Source organism: Aedes albopictus, chromosome 1 (genome assembly GCF_035046485.1).
Source record: "Aedes albopictus strain Foshan chromosome 1, AalbF5, whole genome shotgun sequence".
Taxonomy (NCBI): Eukaryota; Metazoa; Arthropoda; class Insecta; order Diptera; family Culicidae; genus Aedes; species Aedes albopictus.
In genome coordinates, this window is record NC_085136.1 from 110,958,333 (window position 1) to 110,964,596 (window position 6,264).

A 6,264-nucleotide genomic window follows, 5' to 3' on the forward strand; every position below is an offset into this window, starting at 1 on the left:
TAGCAGCTCACTTGTGCGTAGTTACCTAAGCGTATACCGTCTCAGTTACCAATTACAAAGCAAGACCAGTATGTCATAATCAAGAATTTACAGGCGTCATTCCTGATGTGAAGGAGACACTCTTAGCTAGGCTGTGACACTTTGGAAGCGGTGCCGTATCGCTTGTACAGAGTTGCTTCTGGACGCCCAGCAGAGCCCACTGCTCTTGAATTCCAATTTAACAAACTGACGAAAAATACCTACACCGTATTCTACCAATTGATTCAATGCAAGTCTACAAAGGCCTCCGGGATTTATCAGACATTTTCAAGGCGTATCACTGGATTGTAGGGATCTTCGGGGATTTTTAAAGTGTTTAAGGGCCGATTTCTTCACCTCGGCTTAACCAGTAAGCCAGGCTTACACACTTAAATTATATCGACGACCTCAGCAAACGGATTGCCGAGAATTCAACAGCCGTATCCGGTAATAATTTTCACTGAATCTCGGTAAAAGTTTTACCGAGATGTCGTTAAAACTTTGCCAAGATCTCGGTAATCCAACTTTTTACCGAGATCTCGGCAAAGTTCACCGTTTACCGTTTACGTTTACAAAGTTAATGGTTTACCGAAATCTCGGTAAAGTTTTTACCGAGAATCAGTAAATATTTTACCGAGATATCAGCTGTTGGATTCTCGGTAAACCGTTTACCGAGATCAATTTCTGAATTTAAGTGTGTACCCATATAGTTAAACCTGGTTTAACGCTTAAGCCAGGGTGAAGAAATCGCCCCTAACATGGATTCGAAGGGCTTCAATTGAATTTCACAGACGTTCTCGAGAACTCAGTGTGATTTATGTCTTTTCAAGGCGTTTCTAGAGGTTTCCGGTAGTTTTGAGAGGCTTCAGAAAGTTTCACTAGAGATCCAGTGAAGTCCACGGGGGTGCAAATGGGTTTTCTGAAGGTTCCAAAACATTTCAATGCGTTTACAATGGATTTTAGGGGACTTAAAAGTGCTTCAGGGTTTCAATGCTCTGGTGGATTTCGTGTGTGCCATTACCAACACCCCCCCCCCCCCCCCCCCCTTATGGCTTCCGTAGATTTTAATGGATGTTTATGAAAATCGCCGGGTGGTTTCTGAGGCTTTTCGAGAAGTTTCAAGGTGTTTCAGTGGATTTCAGGGTGCTTCCGTAGAATTTAACCTACGGGGCCTCAGTAGTTTATATGAGGGGCTCCAAAGCGTATCAGTGAATTTCAGGTATCTTCAGGGGGTAGATACGTGGGACTTCAAAAGAGTTATTTAGAGGTAACGGGAACTCAGGGTGAATTAATGAGGGGTTTATGATGGTTTTAGGCGTTTCCAGAGATTTCAGGTAGTTTAGGAGGCTTCAAGAGAGATTTCAGGTAGTTTAGGAGGCTTCAAGGGGCTGCAGTAAAGTTTAGGAAAGGTCAACGGGAGTCTCTGAGGTTTTCCTAGAGGTTTCAATGCGTTTCATTGGATTTCTAGGGCATGAGGGAGCATGAGTAGAGTTCAAAGGAAGTCTATGGGCGTTTCATAGCAGATTTCTTAGGGGTTTCTTAGACCTCCATGAGTCGATGTTCCTTGACTCGATATCGACTCATGGAGGTAAATATTTCCATATTGGGTTACAGTGATGGTCCCCCCAAAAAGCTCCCCAAAGGATTTTTGTTCCACTACTCGATGTTTCCTTTTTTTTTATTTTTTTTTTTTGAGTTCCTTGAGTCAATGGTCCCTTCAATTTCGACTCGTGGAGGTTTTACTGTAATAGTGAACGGTTAATCCCCTGGCTGATGCGAAGACAAATGTCAGTTGAGTGACTGCTTAACCCTTTCGTGACGGAGTGCAAAAAAATGAAATCTCCATACAAATGGCTCAACTTTGGCTCTCCAGAACTCTTAGATTTCCCAACAAAACAACAATTATTCTACCTCATTTGAAAGAACTACTCTTTATCTTTCGATTTCTAGCTTTGACTACCTGGACAAATCGAAAATGAAAATTATGCGACAGACAAGACTTTTTCATGTTTTACGGTTTTTGTCCACTTTTTGTATATCTTGTTGTAATGAATCTCACAGGCAATGTAAACAAAAGTTTTTTTACACACAAACAAGTATAAGTAATGGCTGAATTATTGAAACAGTTTACATCACATAAAACAAAGTCTGAACAGATGAAAAAAATATGCGAAACCGCTACCGCTCAACAGCACAATTGTGCTGGTTCGTCACAAAAGGGTTAAGGCGAAACTGGAAGCATTTCCTCATTTTTTTTTTGGTTTTTTTATGTTTTATTAAACAACGAAGCAATATTTTTAAAATCGGTTTTCGTGCATATGTAGAGTATGGACCAGGGTATCTTCTGAATTTTTTACGCTGTAGAAAATGTTTTTCGTTTTTTCAGAAACCTTTTTTTTAATTTCTTTTTATTTGTGAATTTTAACTTAAGCTAATTCTTCACATTTTGCAGAAACAATTTTTTAGTGAAATTTAGTTCAAAAATGGTTTCTGCACAAACGAAAAACATTTTCTCTTACGTAAAAAATTCAGAAGATACCCTAATCCATACTCTACATGTGCACGAAAACCGATTTTGAAAATATCGCTTCGTCATTTAATAAAAATTCAAAAAACCAAAAAGTGAGCAAAGGGATCCAGTTTCGCCTTGAGTGTATGTGTTTGTAAGAGGACGACGAAGCATTATGCTGCTAATAAATGTGTATTATTGTTTATATTTACTCCGTACTACTCACTGTTTGTAAATAGGGTATTCGTTCCCTTATTAAGCACGTGGCTCCCATTTTCATCCTACGAAAAACAAAGGATTGAAGCGCTTTTTGCTTTGCTTGTTATTTTTGTATTTTTGTTAGAAGTGAGCACCCATGAAAACAAAAAGAATGGAATCAATCGGTGCCGTAATCGCTTGTTTTCGAATAGGATGAATATGGGAGCGTGAGATTAATGATGGCACACATACCCTAAATAGATGTTGTCGGGAACGCAATCATAGTTTGCAATTAATTAGATGATTCACGAAAATCCCGGGACGTGTTTCGGTCGGTCGGTTCGATTGTTAGACCGTACGCTGGGATTCCAACAGTTTCAAGACGTTTTAGTGGATTTCAGGGTTGCTCAGGGGAGTCTACGGGAGGCTCTTTAAAATTTGCCATGAGGTTTCGAAGCGTTTCAGCGGATTCCAGAGGTATTAGGGGGCTTCAATAAAGTTTAAAAGCAATATACGGGAATCAAAGAGGATTTGCTGAAAATTTTCGAAACGTTTCACGGCGTACTAGTGGATTTCAGAGTCATTCAGGGGTTTCACGGGGGCTTCAGTAGGGCTTCAGGGAGGTTTATGGGGGTCTCTTAGGAGGTTTTCCAAGTGGTTTCAAGACGTTTTAGTGGATTTCAATGATATCAACGGACATCAGTAGAGATGAAGGGGAGTTTATGGGGGTTTAAGAAGAATTTTCGGAGAGTTTTCGAGATTTTTAATGTGTTTTAGTGTATTTTAGGGTTGTTCAGGGGCTTCCCGGGTGTGAAGAATTAGCCTTAGTTAAAATTCACGAATAAAAACTAATAAAAAAGGAGCCTCCCGAAGCTTCAGCAGAGTTTAGAAGAGGTCCACAAGGGCTTCAGGGGTGTTTTATGAGGGGTTAAAGGCATTTTATTGGATTTGGGGGGAGGGTATTTCAACTGGCTTCAGTAGAGTTTAAATGAAGTCTACGGCGTTCCCAGGGGAGTTTCTGAGGGTTTTCAATATGTTTCAAGGCAAGGCGTTTAAGTGTATTTCAACTGATTGCTTGAGGTTTCTGTAAAGTCTAATGATATCTACGGGTGAATCTCAGGGTGCTTCCGAGAGATTTCAAAGCGTTTCAAGACGAGGTTTCTCGGTGTATTGGTGGGCTTCTGTGGAGTTATACTACATTCTACGGAGGATCTCAAGGTGTTTGATGGCGTTTTAAGATTTCAGGAATATTGGAAATAAGTGGAACGTTGTGAAAAGAGGGCATAAAGTTAGTGAAGATATTATTTATAAGCACGAAGAACAACGCCAGCGGTGAAATGTAATTAAAACGTCAGTCTTAAAAAGGATTTTGAGCGACTAAGTTGCGATTGATTTCCTCTAGTTGGGTTTCGACCAAAAGAATAGCCTTCTACTGTACCGGTTCCTTCCTCCGGCCACCACAAGGAGGTTTAGGCGAGCTTCGGTAGAGGTTCATGGAAATCTATGAGGGACTCAGAGAACGTGGGTTTCTGAGCAGTAGGGGTATACTCGAGACAGTTTATGAATATTTTTAGACTCAACCTCCAACTTAGTGACGGGCTTGATGGTCTAGTGGCTACCGCTTCTGATTCGTATGCAGAAGGTCATGGGTTCAATCCCTGGCCCGTCCCTTTCATCCTACTTTGTATCTTTCTATCCACTTCCTCTCTCTCTTCTCTACATATACAACTCATGTATATTCATATGTTCATAGCCATCGCTAGAATCAGAAACGAATTGGAAAAAAGTCGTTTCCCTTCCATCCAATTTCCACTCACAGCACAGTGTATATAACGCCTACAAGTAATGAAACCAAAGCGTGCTGTGCCGCTTGACCTTATTCACCTCATTCACTACATAATCTATCACCTTACGAACACTATAAATAATCCCCTATCCATGGATCGCATCACCGACCCAACGGTGACTCCCAGATCTCCCATCCTTTCCATCTAACAAATACCCCAGTCCGTGTTTGTTGTGGGGATGCAGAGGTGATCTCGGTCTTTAGTAGCAACAACCAGCACACTCTAACATTCCTCTCCCTGCCCAACTGACTATAAGGGCGTGGCCGGCGCCGTTATTGATCCAAAATGTATGAGCTGCTAGAATTGCACTTTGAGAATAAGTGGAGTGTCCCAGCCCTTATTCATTTGGATCTCAGTGCAATTGGTACCAGCTCAGATCAATCACGGAGTAGCAACCATTGACATGTATAGTCAGATTTGATCATTGATCGTTGATCGTTGATCGATTTTTAGACTCAACCTCCAACTTAAGCACGCTTTAAACGTTCTTCGACGCCCCTCAACCCCTTTCCAACAAGCCCTCTTTAACTTTCGCACTCAAAATTTGATGTTAATTTAGCTCTATTTTCTTCAATTTTAATCTAATTTTGATGAAAATTTGACTGAACAACCGGAAATGACTACTGTTTCATAGAATGCATCGGTTGGAGATGTTGGATGACCGGTTCCGGATTTATACGGAAACCCAAAGAAGACCGCCTTCAAACATTTTGCTCTACAACAACGTTTTGATTATTTTTTCAATTTGTGGTTTATTCTCGGTAGATCGATCATAGTAGAACCTAAATAATGTCTTGAACCTCTTAACGAAGCGTGTTTCCACGAATTGAAATCAATTCTGAAAATTGGGCCGGAAATCAGTAAACGCCTAATAGTATGCAATGTCTTGTAATTTCATGTAGTTAGAACTGTTGTGTCCAATATTTGTAAATATAAATGTCTAATGCAACTCAAAAAGAGAACTCAATATACGTAACACATAACAATATGTTGATGTACAGTTGAAACAAAAAAATACGCATTATGATTTGATTGCTAAGTTCACTGCGAGCAAAAAATCTATCAAAGTTACCCAGTTTTACGGTGCCTCGGAATTCGGAACAGGCCACTATAGTTTCAAATGATCTCAAAGAATCCGAAGATACGAATACTTTATTATTCAGATGTAAATACTTATTGATCCATTAAGATCTGTAAAAAACAACGAAAATGTCTTATTTGGCTAACCAACGTACCCTTCTGTGTTTCCGTATAAATCCGGAACTGGTCATGAAACTTCACCAACCGGTGCATTCTATGAAATGGTAGTCATTTCCGATTGTTCTGTCAAAATTTCATCAAAAACGGGTAAAAATTGAAGAAAATAGAGCTAAATTAACATTAAATTATGAGTGCGTTAAATACGTTAGAGACGCAAAGGTTAATCAGTAATGATTACTTAATGGTGATTGTTACGTAGTAGATTTTCGTGGTATTCCGCAAAATTTATATCGAAATTTATTGTTGCGTTTAACAAATGGGCTGTCTACTGATTACGTAGAGTTGATGACATATGATTTTGAAAATTAAAAAAAAAAAAGTCCACTCTCCTGTGGACCTCAAAAACGTCCATAGTGAAGAACACTGCTTCACAAGAACCGCACATTTGGTACGTGCTGTGACCAAACAGCACTGCAGAAAACGATAATCTTT